At 45.0% G+C, this 21,974-nt stretch overlaps 4 non-coding genes across 4 annotated transcripts; 1 reads left to right on the forward strand and 3 right to left on the reverse strand.

Moving 5' to 3' along the window:
* Positions 1–3,833: 3,833 nt before the first annotated feature.
* Positions 3,834–3,906, reverse strand: Trnak-cuu (transfer RNA lysine (anticodon CUU)). Its single transcript has one exon. It is a non-coding gene; the product is annotated as a tRNA-Lys (tRNA).
* A 4,899-nt stretch (positions 3,907–8,805) lies between these two features.
* Positions 8,806–8,876, forward strand: Trnag-ccc (transfer RNA glycine (anticodon CCC)). The gene has a single exon. It is a non-coding gene; the product is annotated as a tRNA-Gly (tRNA).
* A 950-nt stretch (positions 8,877–9,826) lies between these two features.
* Positions 9,827–9,990, reverse strand: LOC147005500 (U1 spliceosomal RNA). Its single transcript, XR_015046808.1, has one exon. It is a non-coding gene; the product is annotated as a U1 spliceosomal RNA (small nuclear RNA).
* Positions 9,991–21,367: 11,377 nt separating this feature from the next.
* Positions 21,368–21,439, reverse strand: Trnah-gug (transfer RNA histidin (anticodon GUG)). Its single transcript has one exon. It is a non-coding gene; the product is annotated as a tRNA-His (tRNA).
* Between the last annotated feature and the right edge of the window lie 535 nt (positions 21,440–21,974).

Below are 21,974 nucleotides of genomic sequence, written 5' to 3' on the forward strand. Positions count from 1 at the left end.
TTATTATTTCTCACTTCCAGGGCTTCCCTGATTCCCAGGGTCTGGCAATCTGGCATCTCACGGGTTTTGTCTGCTTCTTGTCCTGTGTGGGGAAGGGAGAATTCATACAGGAGATTACGTCACGTTTCTGTACTTCCCTTGAAAGGACAACATAAAACCCATAGGTCTTCATTTAAGGTCCAGGATTGATTTAGAAAAGAAAGCCAGAAGACACCAGCTCCAGGAACAGACCATAAAATCCAGGAGCAAGGTCATCAAACCCTCTCCCAAGAACAGCCTGGGGATAACCACAAAAACGGGAAAATATCTCAGGGTGAATCCCAAAGAAGTAGGCTCTAAAGTCAGTGAAGGAGTGGACTTGAAAGTGAGATTGAGGAAAATCAGGCAGAGAGAGAGAGAGAGACAGACAGAGAACTTCCTTCTTTCATGTCCTTTATATAGGCTGCCAACAGAACGTGTGACCAGATTGAAGGTCGGTCCCAATTGAAGGTTTATCTTCCATTCTCAAACTCTAGATCAGAAGTGCGTTTTCCCACTTCAAATGATTTAATTAAGAAAAAAGAAAAATCCCTTAGAGATATGCCTAATTATTGGGTTTTGGTTAATTCTAGACATAGTCAAGGTGATCCCCAAGAACACCATCATGAGGGGTGGGGCATGGGGGGTTCTATGTGAATGTAGCTGTCCATGAGGCCAGGAGAGGATGTCAGATCCCCAGGGCTGCTAATTAACAGGGAAGGGGCTATGGGCCACCCCATGTGGTTGCTGAGGACACAACTCAAGTCCTCTGGAAGAACAGCAAGCAAGGGCATTTACCTCCCAACAGACGCTCCAGCCACAGGGTTTGCTTTTCTCCAGAGGTCACGTCCTTGAGACAGACCAGTAGATCCATAGACTTCTGCACGTGATCCTCTGTCTCAGGCAGATGTGGACCAATCATGTTGTCGAGTGCCTTTGCCACTGAGCCTCGGGAGTAACCTGACCCCATTGGCTTTGACACAATCAAACCCTATATCCAACATAGCTTCCCTGATGTTTCTCCAAATCAAACATCTACATGTGCTCAAGAAAGAAAAAGCATCCCTCACTAAGGAGAGAATATAGTTGTACTGGGTGAAGAACTTGATTCCTCAAAACCACCGAGAATGATCACAGCTGGACAACTAAAAGGCAAGTCAATTCAAAAGAGACGAAGCATTGTGCAGATACAAAGCAAGTAGCCAACACGTCCATGATTTGAAAGGTACTCAGTATCATTAGTCATGTGACATTGAAAATGAACGGCAAGATACCATCCATAGCTAACAGGTTTACTGATTATTTATAAAACTGAAGTATATGGTAAAAAGCAGTAACTGAGTTAGTGATGTAGCTTAGATGGGAGAGGTGAGACCTACCTACTTAGAATAATAGAAGATGCTGCTTGAAGTTTCCACAGAGCTGCTATGTGGTGCTATGCACTTGTTACACCTTGGGAGATGGAGGCATAGAGATCAGAAGTTAAAATTGTGTTCTTCTCTATAGGCAGCTCAGGTCTCCTGTATACAGGAGACCCTATATTTATTTGTTTGTTTGTTGTTTTTTTTTTTTTTTTTTTTTTTTTTTTGGTTTTTCGAGACAGGGTTTCTCTGTGTAGCCCTGGCTGTCCTGGAACTCACTTTGTAGACCAGGCTGGCCTCGAACTCAGAAATCCACCTGCCTCTGCCTCCCGAGTGCTGGGATTAAAGGCGTGCGCCACCAAGCCCGGCTGAGACCCTATATTTAAAGAAGAAGAAGGAGAAGAAAAAAAGTAGGAGGAAGAGGAGGAGGAGGAGGAGAAAGAAGAGGAGGAAGAAGAGGAGGCAGAAGAGGAGGAGGCAGAAGAGGAGGAGGAAGAAGAGGAGGAGGAAGAAAAGGAGGAGGAAGGAGGAGAAAGAGGAGGAGGAAAAAGAAGCAGCAGTGGCAAGATAGAGATTGGACTTCCCTGAGCTGCTGGTGGGCAGTGTGGAGTGGAGCAGCTGCAGCTGTACTCGTCTTGACAGTTCACAAGGAAGTTAGACCCCACATATGTCATATAGCTCAGTGATTCAATCCTGAGCACAAACATGCCCAAGGCTTATGCTGGATCTCCACACTAAAACATGTAGAGTACCAGTCACAATAGCCGTCAGCGGGTGAGTGCACAAGCAACAGGTTGTAACTCTACAATGGCACATGATCCAGTCATATAAAAAGATGAGGTAGTGTGGTTCATCCTCCTCTGCTATGTCTCCCTCGGGGTCTGGATTACATCATTCTGCATGAAACAAGCTCATTACACAAAATGTCACATGCTGTAATATGAAAGGCACAGAAAGGGTGACTGGAGAGAAGGCTCAGCTGCTAAAGGCTAGACTCATAACCGAAATGTACAGGTTAGGGAAACACATACAGAAAGCAGGTTACGGGTGACTGGAGGCCACAGGGTGAGATGTCTCCTGGAGAGATCGTGCTCTGGAAGTAGATGGAAGTGGTGGCTGTAGCCTGGGAAGTAATTAAATGACGCTGTGGTGCACACTCCAAAAGGGTGAATTTTGTGGTGTACAAAATGTATGTCAAAAAAATTTAAGCCATTTGGTAGGTAGGGCGAGGTGGATCAGAGAATTGTTATTTCTGAGGGAAATGGGAATCACTGACAAGTTCCCAGAGAATCCAGAACATTAAGAGAAAACTGATGTTGCTCCTTGAGACACCCAAGGTCTGGGTATCTTCATCATGAACGTGCTGCATGGACTTTCAAACATTCTTATCAAGCAAGCACAGGGCTTGACAATGGGTGTCTCTAGCTGTGGCATGTGGGGATGTAAGAACAGGAACGTCAAAGATAAACTCTCATCCCACCATGGCTCAGCCCTGTGAGATCCTTCAGTTGGCCTTTTCTAACCTCTGACCTCATAATAGCTCCAATGAACCCCCAAAATGGTCGTCTTATAATTAATTTAGGACAGGCACAGAAAGCATTATTAAAATATGGCAGCGAGCTACAGAGACACCTCTGAGGGTCAATTAGAGCCCCAGGGGATCCAGTGTCCCCCTCTGGCCTCTCTGGGTACCCGACAGACATACAGACAAACATGCAGATAAAACGCCCATATTCATAAAATACACTAAAAATATATATGATAATGATGCCCTTCTAGCTCCTGGTAACAAGACATAAGCACAAGTAGAGCCTGAAGACTAGGCACGAAAGAGCTGTAAGGATGGATCCCCAGGGTATCAGCCCCTTCCCTGATGGAAACCTTACCAGCCAGGTCCCCTTGAGCAATCCTTCTAACTACAAAGCCATTCTTTGTGGATTCAGATTGTGAAGGCTTTACCCCTGTGTAATGACATCTTAAACAAGGAGAGGTTCCTTTTATAAGGTAATTCTCTATTAAAAAGATTTTTAAAAATTACTTTTTTTTTTTGACTCATTTATTTATTATATGTAAGTACACTGTAGCTGTCCTCAGACACTCCAGAAGAGGGCGCCAGATCTCGTTACGGATGGTTGTGAGCCACCATGTGGTTGCTGGGATTTGAACTCTGGACCTCTGGAAGAGCAGTCAGGTGCTCTTACCCACTGAGCCATCTCACCAGCCCTAAAAATTACTTTTTACTACTGGCACTTCGCTCTGTTTCTTGTAAAGCCTCTCTAGGTTGTGCTTTACAGTATCATTGAGACAGTGAGAGAGCGAGGTGGGCTCCTGAATTTACTGAATAGATAATTAAGTATATATACTTAAGCATCTCAGGAAAGTATGGAGTGCAGTCCTGGAACTCACTTTGTAGACTAGGCTGGCCTTCAACTCAGATTGAGGTCCAAAAGCATGCGCCCAACGTGGGGCTCGAACCCACGACCCTGAGATTAAGAGTCTCATGCTCTACCGACTGAGCTAGCCGGGCACTTCTGAAACCTGCCTTCTTAAGAAATACTTTAAACTGGAAAGTGATGACTCATGTCTTTAGTCCTGGTTCTCTGGAAATAAAGGCAGGTGGATCTCTGTGGGAAGGGTTCCAGGGCAGCCAGGGCTACACAAAGAAAACCTGTCTCAAGAAAAAAAAAAAAAAAAAGGAAAAAAAAATCAATCAGGTGAGATGGCTCATTCGGCAAGAGCACTCACTGACTGCTCTTCCAAAGGTCTTGAGTTACAAAGTGGCTCACAACCACCCATAACAAGATCTGATGCCCTCTTCTGGTGCATATGAAGACACCTACAGTGTACCTATATATAATAATGAATAAATCTTTGGACTGGAGCGAGCGGGGTTGAGCAGAGAGATCAACCGCAGAGGTCCTAAAATTCAATTCCCGACAACCACCTGAAGGCTCACAACCACCTGTACAGTTACAGTGTACTAGTATACATAAAATAAAGAAATAAAAAAAATTAATCAAACAAACAAAGGAAGGAAAAGAAAAACTTTAGGGGGAGAAAGGATGGGATAGGGGGTTCAGGAGGGGAAATCGGGGAAGGGGATAACATTTGAAATGTAAATAAATAAAATACCCAATACAAAGAAAAGAAAAGAAAAACTTTTAAGTGCCAAAATTATCTTAGGTAAACTAGTCCCTGGTTATACAGACCAGCCCTAAGTTTCCATACAATGTATCCCTGTCCTCAAGGACATTCTGTATAATGCCATGACCATTTATTTAACTGTTATTCTTCCATTTCTGTAACCCTTGTTTTCTCACAGCTGTCTTTCTGTATATGTTACACGGTTGTGGGCTTTGCCTTCCAAAACTCAAATTGTAGGTTAGGCTGCTCACTCCACTACTCTGTGCAACAATGATGGTCCCGATGACAGTCATGAAAGGCTCCATATGTAATGGGACTTTTTCAAGCCTCCCAGGTATCCTTCAGGTGCCACATAACAAAGGGACTGCTAGGCTGTGGACCGATGCTTCCTGCTACTGTGTTCAGTCTGCCTTGATGGACATCCTCTATCCCCGGTCATAACTGGAGACAACTCAAACAGGCTACCGAAGATCAGCAAGAGCGGTTCGGTTTCGTTCCTTCAGTTACTGCTACTGTCACCAACCTGGCCTTGGGGGAAGGGAATCTTTAGTAGAGCTAACTTCAAGCCTGGGAGTGGCTAAACCACTGGGGCTGGCTGTGATAGACTTACAGACTTTCCTAGTTTTACCAGATAGTTGGAAACAAGGAAGTCTTTTCAGATTTGGAATGCTGCACCCCTAAAATAACACAACTTAGTCATACCGGTTTCTTAGGAACAGAGAAAACATTTATTCGACGAATATATACGTTTCACAATACTGTTGGGACGGATTCCTGGGGTTACACCGCAGTATTAGGACAAGCTGGTTGCTTTGGTCCAGGAGGCTGTGAATTCTACAGGTTGTTCCTCTGGATTCCTGGTTGCACAGGTAATAATTCTACTGACCTGCACACCTCCCCATGCTACAGCATAGATGGAAGAGGTCTGATCCCTGCTGCTGTGCTGTTTGACTCCCAATTTTACCCCTGAGTAAGGAGTAAAAATGGCTTAAACAATGGTGTATATACATGGATACTATTCAACTCTAAAGGAAAATTAAATGTAAACATTTCAGGAAAATGGATGGACTTAAAACGCTTAAAACGTATAATGTTAAGCAAGGTCACACAGTCTCAAAAAGCAGCAAACCGTGCATTTGTTCACACTCAGCTACAGCGTCCTGCCAATTGTTAACACATATATTATACATGTAAACAAATATGGATTAGTTTAATTATATACAATTAATATATTTAATTATATATATAAACATATTACATAATATGTACACAAGTGGACATGCGAGTACACTACAACATGCAGGAAGAGAACAAGAAACACTAAATATTGGGGGATGAGGAAGGACTGAACACAGACAGCAGACACGGGTTATGAAGGAGGATGTATCCAGCTGGGCAGTGGCGGCACACGCCTTTAATTCCAGCATTGGGGAGGCAGATGTGGGTGGATCTCTGTGAGTTTGAGGCCAACCTGGTTTACAGAGAAAGTTCCAAGAGAGTCAGGACTACACAGAGAAACCCTGCCTAGGCTGGATATGTCTATGTCTATGTCTATGTCTATGTCTATGTCTATGTCTATGTCTATATCTACCTATCTATCTATGAAGCTATTTGGTTTTCCAAGTACCCACACTGGGCAGCTCACAACTGACTGTAACCTAACCGACTCCTGGGAGCACCCATACATGCGAAGCATACAGAAAGACACTCAGAAGTTAAAGTAAAACCGATCTTGTTTTTAAAGAAACATAAAAATATGTTTGATAGTCAAAGTGTACAATCCAAGGTGGGGCTCCAACCTTCAGAACTGCCTTACATACTGTCCATTAGATGTATAGATTTGGGCTCTGGTTAATCTTGGTGTGTGCGTGTGCGTGTGTGTATAGGTTTCTGTGGACGCAGAATGAGAGGGAGAGGAGGGCAGACCAGCCTGCCGGGGAAGGAGCAACGGCACCATTTAAATTGTCTTGATTTTAAAGGTAGCTTCAGAGAGTTACAAACACGTGAATAATGGTGTCCTAGTCAGGGTTTCTATTCCTGCAAAAACATGACCAAGAAGCAAGTTGGGGAGGAAAGGGTTTATTCGGCTTACACTTCCATGCTGCTGTTCATCACCAAAGGAAGTCAGGACTGGAACTCAAACAGGTCAGGGAGCAGGAGCTGATGCAGAGGCCATGGAGAGATGTTCTTTACTGGCTTGCCTCCCCTGGCTTGCTCACCCTACTCTTCTTATAGAACCCAAGACTACCAGCCCAGGGATGGTCCCACCCACAAGGGGCCTTTCCCCCTTGATCACTAATTGAGAAAATGCCTTACAGTTGGATCTCATGGAGGCATTTCCTCAACTGAAGCTCCTTTCTCTGTGATAACTCCAGCTGTGTCAAGTTGACACAAAAATACCCAGTACAAATGGTAACCGTAAAATAAATTCTCTCCAGGGGTATGCCTTTAATGCCAGTGCCTGGCAGGCAGATGCAGGGTCAATATGAATTTGAGGCCAGCATGGTATCTATGCTGAGTTCAAAGACTCCTAGGGATATGTGTTAAAGTAGGGGAGGTGCAGTGTCCCATGCTTTTAATCCCAGCAATCCGGAAGCAGAAGCGGTCAAATTTCTAAACTTGAGGCCAGCTTGGTCTAAAAGAGTGAGTCCCAAAGATACACTGAGAAATCCTATCTCTGGGGGAAAGAGGAGGAGGAGGAAGAGGTGGTGGAGGAAGGAGAGAGAGAGAATGAGTGTGTGTGTGAGTGTGTGTGTGTGTTCGTTTCAGGTGGACTTGGCTTTCCTAGAAGCCTGTGATTGCGGGTTGTTTTCTGGTCCGGTCCCAGCTCAGCCCCTGGCCCTTTTGCTTTTGGTACAGTCTTCCCATTACTGTCCCATTGGCTCAGGACAGACTGAGAAAGGAAACTGTTCCGTGCCACAACTGCAGGCCTGGCAAATAGGGGAACTGCGATTGGCCTTTCTGTCTGAGTCAAGGCCAGGGTGCAAAAAAGAAAACAAAAAATAAATAAATAAAATAAAATAAAATAAAGCAAGCAAACAAACAAAACAAAAACAAACAAAATGACCGTCGCTTCAGCAATCTGTTCCCTCAGGAGCTTAGGTTAATGCAACCATTTGGCCAGATCCTTTCTTTCTGCCTCACAGTTTCCTTCCCACACCCGCACCTTCTCCCTGTCTCCCTCCTCTTCTGTTTGCCTGGGCATTGCCAGCCAAGTGACCTCACAGTTCTCATTCCACTGTTCTAGTATTTTAAGTAAATTCTAGTTGATAGAATACAATTAAACACAATGACTTTCCTCAATTATTTTTCATGACTGTGTGTGGCTGACAAATGAGCCATCACCTGGGTGTAGGACATAGAGAATATTGATCTCTATCTGTCTGCACTGCGCAGGTAACAGCTGTCATCACCCCCTCCACACACACAGCCACCGTCCTGATTTCTCTTTCCTTCTCTGTCCACCCAGTGGTCAGATGTCAGGATTCAGCATCAGTAAGGTTTCTGGAGGGGAGATGGGTGTTTGTGTGTGTGCGTGTGCGCCTGCACGCGTGGGGGGAGGGGGGACGGACGTGTGAGCAGATTTAGGCCTCTTCTCTTGCTCTTGTCCGTCATCTCCTGGGTGATTTTAAGGATGGCTGGGTTTTCCACACAGATGGTACTCAGTTTACTAGCTACTTTCCCCAGCCGTTGCTATGCAACATCCCAGAAGAGCAGCTGTAGTGCTTTAGGAGACCACCTGCCCTGCAAATTAAACAACTCCCAAACCTGGGGAACAATGGCCGGCTTCCCCAACCCCTACACCTCTCCCTTCTTCCTGCCCAAACCAGCTGGATCAGGATGTGTAGTGCTCAGAAAAGATTCTTGTCAGTCCGTATGTGTCACACAGATGGGGTGTTGTCAAGGAGCTATACCAAGTGTGTTTTGACTACTTATAATTGAATAATAATTATTATAATAATTAATTATTGAACATATTTTGGTCACGAGTTTCAATCGGAACTAGCATTTTTCTTCTAAAGAATTGAACCTCCTGGATCGGGGCAGGCAGAAGTAGAAAGTTCTGTCAGTCGTGCTTCAAAACTCCTAAAATGACAAATTTGACCCAGATTTATCACAGCCGAGCATCTAGGAAGGTCCGTTTCCTTCCTCAATGCTGGAAAAATTAAAAGTTTCGTGAGAAAATGTTGGTTTACATTGCTGTTTTTCTGTAGAAACGCATTAAGATGTATAGCTTCTCTTACCTTTTCCTAAGGCACGGTTACTAGGTGCTCTTAAGGATGCATTGGTGGTTCAATGGTAGAATTCTCGCCTCCCACGCGGGTGACCCGGGTTCGATTCCCGGCCAATGCAGTATGGTCTTTTCTGTCTGCTACCTACAGGGTTTTTCGCATTGTGAAATTAGAATCAGACAGAAGGTGGTTTCACCCCAATATTCTAGGCAGTAGAAAGAGGATCGGGCTGGCAAGACTTTCAGCACTAGGGATACTGCCCCGATGTTTCCCAAGATCCCTGAACCACAGTGACGGAGAGTCAAATAGAAGTCTCTTTTTAGAATGACTCTCACCAGGACAGTCCTTTTTGAGGACAATATGTAAGGACAAAAGCTAAATAAATCCTAACCGGAGAGAAACGTTGTTCCCACCAGGGCTAAGATTAGGAGTTCTTTAGCAGAGCAGGGAGTTATTTCAGTAACCCCGGTTCAACAGCAAGAAACCACACAAAGATTTCTGGTGAGAGCAGCGACACTGTTATGGAAGATATTTCATGTATGAAAGTAGGCAAAATATGCATACACAAAAGCTTAAAAAACATTCTCTGAACAAGAACTCCGTTGGTATGTGACTTCATCATTTTCAAGCGTTACAGATTAAAAGGTAAAATAAGTAGTAGGCACTTATAAGTGATGAAAACATCTCCTTTCAAGATTTATTTATTCCTTATTTATACGAGCACACCGTCGCTGTCTTCAGACACACACTAGAAGAGGGCATGGGATCCTATTACAGGTGGTTACTGTGAATGGAAATCAGGATCTTTGGAAGAGCAGTCAGTGCTCTCGCCTGCTGAACCATCTCTCCAGCCCCCTGATAGAAACATCTCAGTTAGCTTTTGTGGCTGTGTGGATTTCATTTTCTTTTATATTTACCTAACACATCTAGCATCCTGCTAGATAAAATTGTCAAAATAGAGCAGACACTGCATAGAAGAGAAAACACAGTAAGCAGCACAGGCTAACAGGTTGAACACATTCAATAAGACTTCATCCAAAAATTCCCAGTCTTTATATTTACAGACACATTCAGGGGAGAGCGCGAACGCAGCCCCCACTACCCCAAGTTATGTAGTTGAGTTTCCCGCATTTGGGGAAATCGCAGAGGTCAGAACACCCCAAAGTGCAATGGGTGAGCCTTGCCCTGGGAAAATCACCTTCGTGATCATGGTATCTCCCCTGCCAGGTAAGTATGCTTTCCCAACCCCATGCCGGGACCCGACTCACACCCACTAGCTATAAACACAGTCACTTCGCTGCCCCCACCCCTGCCACGTATCTTCTGAGTACTTCTGCCACCTAACGCCCCTCTCTCCTCCTGGCCCCACTTTCCCCCCCAGGCTACTCAAAATCTCTTGTTTGCGAAGTGACAAGCAGCCTGGGAAGCCCTTTGAGCGCCCCAGATCTGCAGACACCCCCTTACCCTCCCACCCCTGCTTTTCTTAGACGTGTCCTGCCTTTTGTCACCTTCTGCCTCCCACTGTGGACATACCACCATCCCATTTTTGCTACCTTACTGGCTCATTTGGAAAATTTTGAAATGTTGCTTTAAGGTTTACAAGCATCCGGTCCTTGTCCCCACAGCCTGTGCACTGGCTGTTCATTTGTTCATTCCTCTTCCGGTGCATATGCCATTCTTACCATGAATTATGCTTTTTCCAAGTCTATAGACCCCCATAATCTATTGTTATTATTTTTTATTTAAACAGTCATTTTGTTTGTTTTTCCAAGACAAGGTTTCTCTATGTAGCCTTGGCTGTCTGGGCACTTGCTCTGTAGACAAGGCCTTCTTCAAAATCAAGAGATCCTCCTACCTCTGCTTCCTAAATGCTGGGATTAAAGGTGTGTGCTACAACTGCCTCCCATCAGTCAATTTTGTCTTCCCAAGCAAAATTTCAATAATATCCTCACTTGTTTCTGATGTTTTCCATAACTTCGGTGGATACCCTGAGAGAGGAGTCAGAAGCTCTCAGTATCCAAGGGGAAGCTTCAGACCACCATGAACAGGTGAGACTTTGAAAAAGTCAGTGAGGATTTCTGTGCCTCCATTTCTACATTATAAAATAGGTCAGGCCGGGCGTGGTGGCGCACGCCTTTAATCCCAGCACTCGAGAGGCAGAGGCAGAGGCAGGCAGATTTCTGAGTATGAGGCCAACCTGGTCTACAAAGTGAGCTCCAGGACAGCCAGGGCTATACAGAGAAACCCTGTCTTGAAAAACCAAAATAAATAAATACATTAATTAATTAATTAAAATAAAAATAAAATAAAATAAAATAGGTCAGGTAGGAGCTCCCTCTTCACATGTTGTCCCAAATATAAAATGACACCTGTGGGCAAAACATGGAGTCTGAGATATTCCATGGAATAAATATTTCTGTTAGCATTAGCCATTATTATTAATGTGGGTGACAGGGCCATTCCTATTATGACAGTTGGCATCAACTTTTCAAATAAATATATTTTACTTGGTAGTTTTCCAATCCACTGACATGAATTTGGTTCCTATATATATATATATATATTTTTTTTTTTCAAGACAGGGTTTCTCTGTGTAGTCCTGGCTATCCTGGAACTCACTCTGTAGACCAGGCTGGCCTCGAACTCAGATGGTTCCTATATTTATTACCATCAATATTACTGTTGGAAACCAGGCATGGTGGTACACATCTAATACCAGCATTTGACAGGGTGAAATAGAAGCATTTCAATTTGATTCCCAGCACCTACATGGTAGCTCACAAACATCTTTAACTCCAGAGGACCTCTTCTGAACTCTGTGGGTACCAAGCACACACGTAGTGCACATACATACACAAAGGAAAACACTAAACAAATCAATCTTAAAAAAACAAAAAAGCTTGAGTTTATTTTTTGTTGTTGGAGATTTTTGACAGGTGTATAACAAGACATAAACAACAACCACAGTGGAAAGAAGTTAATCTATTTTCATTTGCAGATTTCTCAGCCATTAAGAAAACCCAGTAAAAGTGAATTGAACATGTCAAGTTCACAGATGATCGCAGGGTAGTTGCCAGGCCACAGATCAATAAACAAAATTCACTTGCTTCCAAGCGCCAGAGCGAAGCCATTGCCTGGGTTTAGTCCCGGGCCTGAAATCACTTTCCTTAGTCCTGCTTCATCTCTGTTGTTGGAAGCCCAGGCAGGTATGTGAGCCGTGGAACTACGCACACCACAGGTGAGAGGCTGAAGGCTTCATCTTACCAACAAAATTAATTTAATTTCTCCATTCAAGATTTAAGTCCTGTCAACTAAAAATAATTTGAGCTGATTTCCTGCGAGAACTCCTTTTAATTTATTTGGAAGTCCTCTCATAATTTAGCCATGGGTGGCCTAGAACTCATTATGTGGAGTAGGTTGTCCAGCCTCTGCTTCTTGCTACTGGGACTGAAGTTGTGAAGAACCGATACGAAGAGAAGCAGTTTGGGGCAATTTTTTTGTGTAAACATGTCATGTAGTATATGTCCAAAAGTAGCATACAGAAGCATATAATTTAAAATGCTATGGTAAATCGCCCACCCCAATATGCCCCATGCAAAACCACACAACTCGGGTATAATATTTGCAAGCCCCACACCTAGACTGGGCAGATTTCCCACTGCTCTACTCTGTTCCCAGCTACAAGATCCCTGGCTGCTTCAGCTTCTCCGGTCCACGTGGTTCTGCTCCATCTTCATCTCCTCTCCCTCCCTCCATCTTCCTCTGTCTTCCCCCTCTTCCTCTCTTCCCTTACTCTTTAAAACTTCCAGCCCCACCTTTCCCTTCCACTGCCCAACCACAGACTTTAGCCTTTATTGGATCAGTTAAAATGGGGAGAAGGTTCACATGAGATCACCTGAGTGTGATCCACTCCTAGAGCAGGCAGCCTTCTCTTGAGGAAGCAGAATTAACATAAGAATACAAACAGCACCAGGGCAACCCCTTTAGGTTGAAATCACAATCATGAAATAAAGTAATACAGCAAAACAAATTTACCAAATTTTTTAAAACATTTGAGTTTAAATATGTGATGGAATTGAGGGACTCTAAAGGCTCTTCCAGTCCCACACCCTCCTTACAGCTTCCCCCTCCTGCTTGGGGTCAAGGCTAGGCCTAGTTCCATCCACCCACAGGAACATTCTTGAGTAAAAAAATTCCCAGAATGTACTGACTGATAATTACCTGACCCTCTGGAAAGTCCTAGGTAGAGTTCAAATACAGCCAACAGATTTAAAGGTCATTATGCTTAGCCAATAAGTTAGGACTGTAACCTTGCTGATATAACCTATGTCCCTAAAGATATAATAACTGCTTGTAATAGCCATTCAAGGTCACCTTCTAGTCATTCGTCTTGAGAGATTAATTGAAGGTTGACACCTTCGGGCCAGAAAATAACCTTCTTGCTGTTGCATGCATCTGCATCTCAGCGTCTCATTAGGGTGTGTCTCAAAGAAAGTACCCCTGACCAAGGGTCTAATACAGATCCAAGCTTAAGGAAGACACTGGGAAGTTTGGGTTTGGGGCTAGGCTTAAAGATGGCTAGAATTTAGATTTATTAGAAGCTGGGTGTGGTGGCTTACCCACCCAGCTTCTTGCAATCTCAAAGGAAGCTGAGGCAGGAGCATTGAAGCAAATTCAAGGTCAAATTGGTCTACTTAATGTGTTCTAAGCCATCCAAGGCTACATAGACTGTTTGCATGTCTTTCCAATGAATTTAGGTGCTGTAGCAAGCACAGCCACGGGAGTCTCAGGGATCTGGATAGGAGGAGGATGTGGACAGAGATACAAGACACTGAGTCCAATTCAAGAATGAACAATTTTTATTTTTCTCTTGATGCCCCTTATTGTTCTTAGCTGATAATGCTAACACTGCAGGCAGAACTTGAGCAGTCAGTGACAAAGACTTGGTAAAATATTAAGGCCTAAATGGAATATGAAAGCCTAGGTATGGCTTTAATCCCAGCACTTGGGAGGCAGAGGCAGGCGGGTTTCTGAGTTCAAGGCCAGCCTGGTCTACAGAGTGAGTTCCAGGACAGCCAGGGCTACACAGAGAAACCCTGCCTGGGGCGGGGGTGGGGGTGGGGGGCTAGATAACAGTTGCTTGGTTAGCCTGCCATTATAAGGAAACCTTTTCATGTTTTTGCTGTTACTATCAAAGTTTCTAACGCCAGCAAAAAGCCTTTTTGTTTCTATAACTTACAACTAGAGATGCGATAATTGTAATTTTACCAAGAGAAGAGCTTTAACTCCTCCCAACTCCTTCCAAGTCCTCAGCTAACTGTTAAAAGGCCCCTACTGTTACTGCTCAGGTTCGAACTCCCCTGCCCTGCATGGTGGAAAGAGTTCGTCCTCAGCTAGCTAATAATTCAACCTCTTGCAGTTCGCATCAGGTGTGGATTTCTCTTGGGTCATTGGGGTGCTGGCCAGCTCATCCAGGGACTTGAGCGGAGGCCCAGCTTCGGGGTCTTAAGTGTAAGTGACACCCTGGTTGGCATGTTAGGACATGAATGTTAGACAAGTCCTATCCTGGTAGACAAGTTTGGAGATGAATGTTAGACAACTCCCTTGCCACAGTTGAATACATCACACAATGGGAGCAGGTTGTGTACAACAAAGATATGTTCCTAAGGAATTTCCCTGTCACCAAATCCTGATTGGTGAAATAACTTGGCAGAGATGTTGGTGGATTTGTAGGATCTTACCTCAAGGCCATAGTTAAGTTCCCGGATCTGGACTGTCTCTGGTTGATCAGTTCTGAGGAATTGTATGCTCAATAAACTATCCTTGTCTGAGATCCGTGTTTGTGTGGTTTGGGATTGAATTCGTGGACCCCAGAACAGTATCTTTTAGCCTCCTTAAGTGAGCTCTACCTTCTGTGTTTTCCTGACCTTGCTGTGGCCTTGTTTGGCCCAGAGGACATTCCTTCTAGGTTCTCTGTATGCATTCATTCTTCTGTGGTTCTTGGGCACATTGGAGTCAAGCTTTAGGATTGACAAAGAAACTGCAGATCATCTGGACCCCCCATTTAGGTTAAACAATGCACCAGCTATCTGACTTAAGCAAACTGTGGAAACTACAGTTCCTCATAGGCGGGACTGCTCAAGGTCATTGTGAAGTTCAGCCAGAATAAACAAATTTAAAGTTGCATAAACATACAAAAAAATGTTGGTGTTTGTTTAAAAAAAAATTAAAGAATGTCCGGAGGCAGGCAGTTACAGAAAACATGCTGAGAATCTGAGTGGTCTGCTAGTGGGTGCCATTCCATCAGAGTGAACGCATCTTTGTTGGCCCTGATTTTCTGTAGGCCTGTCTGTGGGTCTGTCCTTTCTCCATTCCCTTGCTGACCCTAATCAGGGTCCCAGGACCCAAGCCTTGAGAAAGGCAGTAGTATGTCATCTAGTTGAAATGACACATTCACTACAGTGTCCAAATGACATCTTTGTGCTAGACTGAACATTTTATAGGACTTATGGTGGGGGGGTGGGGGGTGGGGGTCCCTCATTAGCTTGTTATTAACACTTGCTTGTTTGTTTACTTGTTAGTAGGAATCTGCTCCTGTCCTCTACCACGTGGGTTCTACATGGTTCCACAGGGGTCACCTGGTCCATTTTTTTTTTTCTGGGACAGTTTTCACAAATGTTGTCAAGACTCCAAGTTGGCTTTGAAGCCTACAGCTATGAGCCTCTGTGCCAGTTTATGCAAGAGTATCTCTCCGGTTGTCCTTCTCCATTAGTAGTGGTGCTCTTAGAAGGCACCATGAGTTTTTGTTTTCTGTCTCTTTCCACTGCCATACCTTCTGTGGTTCTCTGCCAGGCACCAAACTGTTCAGAAACTCTCCAGCCCAGTAGAGGCTTTTCCCCAGTAGGGGAAAACAACTGAGGTGTGGAAGGGATGAGCAGGGAAAAGAGGCACGAAACTCGGTCTTAAACAAAATAAACAAAAAAAAAAGGTGCATTAGGAAAAAAAAAAAGGTGACATTGAACTGCTGACCTCCTGCCTCAGTCTCCTACAACTGGGATTATAGGCTCGGGTCAGCTACCCTTGAAATTCTTTTTCTTTCTGGAACTCAGTACCGGGCTGGCCATGCACTCACAAGAGATCTGCCTGCCTTCAGTCTCTCAAATTCTGGAATTAAAGATTTGCGCCACTTTTCCCCCACCCCCACTCTCGGCTGTGGGAGTGGACTGGGTTGAAGGTGGAATTTTTCTTTTTAGTGAAAAAAAAGGAGGGATTGGAAATATCCCTAGTTTCAACTCTAGTGTATTTCAGAAACCAAGCCTCAGAGATGTGCGTACGTGTGTGTGTGTGTGTGTGTGTGTGTGTGTGTATGTATGTGTGTCTCACAGCAAGAAACAGATTTTACTTTTTATTTATTATTTCTTTTTCTTTCTTTTTTTTTTTTTCAAGAGAGTGTCTAGGAGGAGGAGGAGTCGGGAAGCGAGAGGACAAATGGGGAAGAAGGAGCATTTCCGCAAGTGCTGGACTCCACCAATCAGCGCGCGCCATGGGGTATTTAAGGTCGAGGGCGGCCAGGCTTAGGCACCTAACCCTGATTTTCCCTAGCTGTGGGTTCTGGTCTTTTGTTCTCCGCCCGCTGTTTTTCTCGCTGACTTCCAGCGGGCCAGGAAAGTCCGGGCCTGCAGCGGGCGCCGCGCGTTCCCGAGCCTCAAAAGAAAAAAAAAAAAAAAACGTCAGCGCAGGAGCTCCAGGTTCGCCGGGAGCTCCGCGGCGCCGGGCCGCCCAGCCCCGTACCCGCCTAGAGGCCGCGGCCGGCCTGGGGTCTTAGGACTCCGCTGCCGCCGCGAAGAGCTCGTCTCTGTCAGCCGCGGGGCGCCGGGGGCTGGGGTCAGGCCGGGCGAGCGCCGCGAGGACAGGAATGGAACTGGTCCCCGTGTTCGGTGGCTTACCTGAGCTGTGGGAAGTGCACCCGGAACTCGGTTCTCACAAGCCCCACTCCCGCTGGGGAAATGCCCGGCTGCAGGGCGGGCGGCTAGAACCTGCGACTCTGGGGAAAGGGGCCACGGTGTGAGACGGTAGCCAGCCACAGGGTATCTATCGCCCTCCCGCCCCCTCCGCTGTTGTGCAGAGTTTGCAGGCGTTTCGCTGGCTCTGCCTGAACAAGCTCTGCAGCCATGAGGTCCTTGGGGGTGGGGATGGGAGGACTACCGGTGTAGACCTTCGTACTGGGTTTGTGTAGTCCTGGGACTTGAACCTAATTTCCTAACTTCTCTATCAACTTGTATTCCCATTGTATGGGAGATTTTTTTTTATATATACGAAGACGTTGAACATTTTGTAAGCAATTAGAAAATCTAGTAGTTTTGTTTTTTTAATGCAAATGTTACTTTTTCTTTGTCTTTGGATGCAAAACATTAAATTGAAGCTGAGAAGTTTAGAGATACGTGTCTTCCCCTGCCTACGTTCGCTTCACACAGAATCTGGTATCTTTTCAGAAAAGAAAATGATATAGGCAGGTGGATCTAGAGTTCAAGGCCTTCCTGGTCTGCAGAGTGAGTAGGCCTTGACACACCAGAAAAGTATGTGTCGAAAACAAAAAGAAGAAAGGTTTTGTGGGGGGTGGGTGTGGGGTAGCAAACGATTTTAATCCCTGTGCTTATGAGGCCGGCAAGGGAATAACTGTGAAGGAGACAGACAAGGTTACACTGTGTGAAAAACAAAAAACAAACAAAAAACAAGGAGGAGGAGGAGCAAGAAAAATATGAGAGCCCACGGAAGGAAGAGTATCAGTCCCCAGGCCACCAGTTCCTCAGGAGTAACTCTGTTTGCGAGTGTCTCGGTGCCTTGATGTCCTCATTACTTCCCTGGGTTCTAGTCAGGGCCGGTGTGTATAAAAACAATGAAGAGATGAAGAGGTGTACGCTTGGTACTTTTGTGAGCTATATGCAGATAGCAACTCAGTCGCCTGAAACAGGCCCCTTGCAGCTAACATATTTCTTAGTATTACTATTATAAAGACTAGGGGAAGCTAGAGAAAGTACCCAAGGAGCTAAAGGGATCTGCAACCCTATTGTTGGAACAACATGATGTACTAACCAGAACCCCGGAGCTCTTGTCTCTAGCTGCATATGTATCGAAAGATGGCCTAGTCGGCCATCAATGGAAAGAGAGGCCCATTGGACTTGCAAACTTTATATGCCCCAATATAGGGGAATGCCAGGGCCAAAAGAATGGGAATGGGTGGGTAGGGAAGTGGGGGGCGCTATGGGGGACTTTTGGGATAGCATTGGAAATGTAATTGAGGAAAATATGTAATAAAAATATTAAAAATTAAAAAAAAAAAGACTAGGGGAGTTTCTAAGCCGGCACTCCTTACAAGGGACGAAGCCATGTTCAGCTCGAGCACCAAGATTCTGAAACCCAATGTCAAGCCTGACGATTTGAGTCTGGCATCTTTCAAGTGCTGCTCGAGCAGGAGATGACCACGGATCTCAAGGCACAGCTGTGAGAACTCAACATCACCGAAGCCAAGGAAATTGAAGTTGGTGGTGGTCAGAAAGCTGTCATAATTTTTGTACGAGTTCCTCAGCTTACATCTTTCCAGAAAATCCAAGTCTGGCTAGTTTGTGAATTGGAGAAAAAGTTCAAGCGGGAAGCATCTAGTCTTCATTGCTCAGAGGAGGATTCTGTCCAAGCCATCCAGGAAATGCCGAACGAAAAATAAGCAAAAGGCCCCTAGAAGCTGCACCCTGACGGCAGTGCCTGTCTTCTCAAGGGAAAGAGGATCCATTGGTGTGAAACAGGATGGCAATCTGCAGCAGGTTCATCTTCCTCTCTGGTACATCCCATGTCTCCTCGTCTCCATCCTCCCCTCTGCCTCTGTGTCTCATCTCTAAAACTCTCAGCCCATCTTCCTTTACTACTGCCCAATCACAGGCTCTAGCCTTATCTTTCACCTGCCCTCACCTGCTTATAGACAGCAATCTACATTTCTCCCTTTTTGTCCAATTAAAAGACTCTTTTCTCTCAGATATAAATTGAGCACAACTATTACCATCCTGTAATTTATAAAGTATAGATAGACCTAACACCCAGTCTATCGTTTTGAAAGTTAAATAAAGCATTCTGCCATCTATCCTAACTTTAAAAGGCTTATAATTCTATACTTGTTATGTCCTGATTCAGCTTATATATTAGAAAACCATCTCAAATTTTATATATATATATACACACATATATATATATACATATATGTGTATATATACATATATGTATACACACATATGTGTGTATATATATCTGTATGTGTATATATATATATACTCTCAATGCTAAATAGCCTGGGTTGGCTAAGAGACTGGTTAGTCTTCAATCCTGCCAGACTCCCGAGAGCAACATAAAATTTACCTGAACATGTAAGAAGCCTATCATAGCTTACAGAACTGAAACTTACTGTAGAGACAGCTGCCTACCTATACAGTCTGCTGTTTTTCAACACGTCGGAGCATCAAACTGTAGCTGTTTGGCCTAGGATCATATGACCTTTGTAACGTAGAATTGTGAAGGACTGACTACTCTGTCTTGGCAGAGATAATCAGTTGACTAGTGTGTTCTTTTTCTAGATAGTAATTTGTAGATGAATGGACAATTTCTGCCCATTGTCTACCTTGCCACAATGAACAACCCCACCAACCACATGTTGGCTCACAATCATCTCAAATGGGATCCGAAGCCCTCTTGTGGTTGTCTAAAGACAGTGACAGTGTACTCACATACATTAAATAAATAAGTAAATCTTAAAAAAAAAAAAAAAAAGAAATAGTTGAGTTGAGTTTTATTTATTTATTTATTGGCTGGTCGTGCTTGATTCTACTCTACTTTTCTGGGCTATCCAGTCAGTCTCAGGTGCCTGGCCATCCAGGTAGTATAGTATATAGGTTCCCTCTTGTGTGTCAGCCTCAAGTTAAATCAGACATTGGTTAGCCCACAAGGTCTATACCGCCATTGCCCCAGCAGATCTTGCTGGCAGGATAGATGTTGGTCAAAGGTTTAGTGGATGAGTTGGTGTCCCAAGTTTATCTTTCAGCATCCTGTGGGGTACCTTCCCATGCCAAAATGATTAGAACATAGGAGTGAAGGCTCCATGCAGGCAACAGCTCTGTACATTCACCCGGCTGTGTGGATATTGTCCTTGGCATTGGGGTCCCACTGTCAGTTTTCAGAGATCAACTTTCTATTCTAGCATCAGTTTGGGTTGTTTAGGAATCTCCACCAGACCCCCAGGCCAACAACTCAAAAGAAAGGCAACCCACTCTTATCACTGGAAGCTTTGCCTAGCTACAAAAGATGGACAGTTCAGACTCTATCCTCCATTACTAGGAGTTCTCAGGGGGCTCGAGAGATGGCAGTTGAGAGCACTGAGTTCAATTCCCAGCAACCATCTGTAATGAGATCTGATACCCTATTCTGGTGTGTTTGAAGAGAGTGATATTATACTCACATAAAATAAATCTTAAGCCGCCCTGGACGGAGCGGGGCCAGCCAACTTCTGTGACTCACTGGGCGACATTTCTCAACCAGAAGACACAGCAACATAGGTTGTTATTAACAGGTGCAGGTACCAATAGCTCTGCAGAGCCCTCTAGTGTTGCCAAAGGAAAGGCCCTGTCCTGTCCCTGTAGAGGACATAACTCACAGTGGAGATGGCTGATGTACTCACATAGAAAAAACCAACCAACCAAACCAACCAAGACTACACTGAGTCTGACGAGGCTCCCTATGAATCAGTCATGCCTGTAATCGCCACACATAGGAAGCTGAGGAAGCAAGATGCTGGCACGTTCAGGTTATTTGCTGAGCTAGAGTTATTTGAGGATAGCTTAGACTGGAGTGTGAAAGTCTGCCTTAACAAGAGTCAAGTCACACTAGATTTGAAGACTGTTTATCTGTGAGTGTTCCAGGCTCCAAGACCTATCTTATGCAGTCTAGTGGGAGATTCAGCATGGTTCTGGGGTGTCTCTCCCCATGTCGCATAGCACAAACGCTTCACCTGTTCATTCAAACAGTGTAGTAAAAATGATCAAGACCCAAATCATGGGTGGCTCTATCTCTCAAGTGAAGCAAGTACTTAGTATTCCCTGGGCCCTGATGGGTACACAGTGTGTTTGTAAGTACACACGCACACACAACACACGGAGGCAAAACTTAAAGGATAGCAAATGGAGTTGGAAGCACACTAACAGATTTTTTAAAATGTATTTTATGTTTATGAGTACACTGTAGCTGTCTTCAGACGCACCAGAAGAGAGCATCAGATCCTATTACAGATGGTTGTGAGCCACCATGTGGTTGCTGGGAATTGCCTCTGGAAGAACAATCAATGATCTTAACCGCCCAAACACAGATTTCAAAATGATCAAACTAACCTGATTTTGTTGGATTTGGTTTCTCAGCCCTGGCTGTCCTGGAACTCACAGAGATCCTCCTGTCTCTGTCTCCTGCGTGCTGGAATTAAGAGCCTTTGTGTTAGGGAATGCCTGGAAACAGCCTGTTGTGAGGCGGTAAAGTACAGCGAGATGAGATCTGGCAAAAGATATCCAGACAGAAGTACAACACTGCCGTGACTCGGATTCGAACCGAGGTTGCTGCGGCCACAACGCAGAGTACTAACCACTATACGATCACGGCGAGCCACGTGCCGGACAGTGAGCAACTGTGTGCTTGCTCGGTGCTGGCCCCGTTTGCTGAGCCACAATCGAGTTCTGCTGGATCCTGCGTTGCCCTCGATGTCTTCTAGCTGGGCGCCAATGCCCGGACTGAGCTGCCCGCCCCGACGGAGCTCAGGACAGCCGACCAGTGCGAACCGTGCAGCAGTCTGTGCTGGCTTCCGAGGCTTCAGACCCTCCTGTCCTCCCGCAGAAGTGATTGGTCCCCGCAGCGTTGGGAGAGGCGCCGAGTGCACGCGGCTGTGCCTCAGCTGGACGGTGAGGGCAATTGCTGCTACTTGTGAAATCAATGTAGAGTTCAGGTTGACTCAGTACACCAATGCAGAGCCAGCTAGTGTGGCACACACCTGTAATTTCAGCTCTTGGACGGTAAGAGGCAATAAAATCAGGAGTTGAAGGTCATCCTTAGTTACGAAGTGAGTGCCAGGGAGCCAAGGATACTTGAGACCCAGTCAAGAACGAGGAGAGGGGAAGGGGAAGGAGGAAGCAGCAGCAAC

This window comes from Mus caroli, unplaced genomic scaffold (assembly GCF_978045245.1).
Source record: "Mus caroli unplaced genomic scaffold, Mus_caroli_1 scaffold_3, whole genome shotgun sequence".
NCBI lineage: Eukaryota > Metazoa > Chordata > Mammalia > Rodentia > Muridae > Mus > Mus caroli.